General features: G+C 46.4%; 1 protein-coding gene across 2 annotated transcripts in view; it reads right to left on the bottom strand.

Annotated features, from left to right (window-relative positions):
- Positions 1–2364: 2364 nt before the first annotated feature.
- LOC138059267 (GTP-binding protein 1-like) overlaps positions 2365–2500 on the bottom strand; it is a 19527-nt gene continuing 19391 nt past the window's right edge. For both annotated transcript variants that reach the window (XM_068904831.1, XM_068904832.1), the window contains exon 13: positions 2365–2500. This exon is cut by the window's right edge and continues 807 nt beyond it. The gene's annotated coding sequence lies outside the window, so the exon portion shown is untranslated.

Here is a 2500-nt window from a genome sequence, read left to right as displayed (position 1 = left end):
TGGAGCTAATAGGACAGAAATGAGCTAATATCATTCAAGCAGGGTTCTTACATTTTTAGCAAAACCCTAATTTGGTTACGTAAGGCTGTTATAGCCGGGGAGTGGGTTGTGAGGCTGGGCTCTCACAACCTCTCGAAATGCTCCCAATGGCGTGCGACTGTAAGAGCCTCTGTCAGCAAAGTCCAACTTCTGGCCTCCGCGCGGCGGAACTGGCACCACTGACAGGAGAAGGGGCGAAGACGAAGCCACTAGCGGCTTAAAACCAGTTGCCCAGGGTAGGTGGGGCTCTTAGCCTGTGAAGGCAGCCTATCCAGGGCAAGGTAAAGACTGATTTCAAACCTCCGATGCCTTGCGGTTATACCTGATCTCAGGAAGGCTTCAGGAGTAAACCTCGAGGACAAATCCGGAGTGGAGCCCTTAAGGCGGATGGCAGGGGCTCAACACTTTCCCTCGGACCCAACCAGTTACACCGACAGGGGAACACTGTCGTATGGGCAGCCCAGCGTCTCCTTATCTTCCCGCCCAGGCCTTAGCACAAACTGGAGAGGGCACTCCAAGGGTGTCGCATGCCATCACTGCTCATTCAGCGACGCCTTCGATGGCTCGGCCATGCACATCGCATGGAGCCTGACCGCCTGCCAAGAGAAATCCTTCATGGAGAACTGCGGGAGGGCGTCCGGCACGTGGGTCGGCGACCGCTGCTCTATAAGGAAATCATCAAGCGAGACTTGCGATCTGCACTAATCGACACCAGTCATGATGGGAGGACATCGACAAACACCGAGATACATGGCGGCAAAGTGTCAAAACGGGGGTTTCAAAGGCGGAAGCGAACGCTAGAGTCCAGGCTACATGCAAGAGAGCGGCGAGGAAAGAACGCACAGCCTCTGCGCGCGATTCCACAAGGCACGCGTCTGCGCCACCTGCAACAGAGACTGCAACTCCAGGATCGGGCTAAACAGTCATACAAGATCTTGCCCAAATCCCCAGCGTTAACCATCGCCTTTTCGAGACGAGGATGCCACTAATAATTTCACTCCGACGTTTGTCGTTTGGCGTAAACGTCATCCTTAACCTCTCTATTACTGAACAGACGCACGGCTGGCTATCTACCTACCTGCTTGTCTATCTGCCCATCCATCTTTCCACTGAATTGCCTCCACAAAAAGGGTTCTTGCATATGACGGATTACGTGCAAGATCGGGTCTGTATCTTCCTTTCCTTATTTCTCCAAGGTTATCCCACTGCAATTCTTCAAGCATTTCACTATCACTGGATGTATTAACACATCGAACTGCTTAAACCCTTTTTAATAGGATATCTGTAAACAATTACATTTTGACCTTCTCGTCTTGTTTCAGTTTCCCGCGGGAAAATAGTGAATAGTGACCATTCACTCGTATTTCTGTAAATCAATGGCCCTGTGTAGTATTCACAAAAATGTTGACATTTTGTCCACAGTTCTTTCCCTGCGATCATCGATAAGTATCACCTTGACAAATGCAATTCAGCCGAAACGTGGCTTTAAGAATGTTAAAAAAAAATATGCACACCGTAAATTCATTGTTTTCGACGTTTTTGTCAAAGTAGTCTCATTTTTGTCCAGGATAACCTTCTCCAAGTTTTCATCGTAGTTCAAGACTACTCTGGTAAAACCAGATTGGTAAGTCAACAGGCAGAAAGCAAATTCTCGTCAAGTTGTGTGCTGACATGATTCGAAGGGGATAGACTGCGCTCATGACGAGATGACTGAATTCAGGATTAAGAGAGGGTTTCCGTGTTTTTGGCATTTAATCACCAAGTAAAAGGGATGACAGGAAGCACTTCGATTAGTTACAATGAACGTAGGTAACCTTTCTTCCGAACAAATGGCAGTGAACAGACTAGAACAGAGCTATTGTAGCTTAGAACTCAAAGCTAGCGACACCCTTTAGGTCGCCGTCAATTTCCAGGGTCCACACTGAAAAATAAAGCTTTTACAGGAATGATTCCAAACTCCCTTATTTCCCAGGCATTTGTGTGTTTTAGTGTAGAGTATGGCTGGAGAGGGCATTTGGCCTCATCAGGAAGAACCCAAAGCCAGCCAGGAGCCAAACTCAAATAGTAGGTCTACGTGAAGACATTTTCACACCCCAAGCTATTCTTAGACGAGTTCTTAAGTAAGATTTGACTTGCAGGGGTGACCGTTTTCAATCCCACTGCTAATGATTTCTCATGCAAGACTTGTGATTAGCTGGAAAGGTCTGGTTTCGCGGGAAAATCAATCTAAAAATAACTCGGGTCTATAAAAACGCCGTTACACAAATACCATGAAGTTGCTCATCGGCTCCTGACCTAATCATATTTTCATTTTAAAACGTGTTCTTTCCGATGCTGCTCTCGATCGCTTTAATAATTTTTCAGCGTTTTACTGAGGATAGTGTAAAATTCTAATAGATAAGATAAAACAGGTGTGAATAAAAATAGCAATGTTTGCTTCCTTTTCACCAAAACGAAAACA

The sequence above is a fragment of the Montipora capricornis genome, chromosome 8 (genome assembly GCF_036669925.1).
Source record: "Montipora capricornis isolate CH-2021 chromosome 8, ASM3666992v2, whole genome shotgun sequence".
NCBI lineage: Eukaryota > Metazoa > Cnidaria > Anthozoa > Scleractinia > Acroporidae > Montipora > Montipora capricornis.
This window is presented reverse-complemented; position numbering and strand designations above follow the sequence as displayed.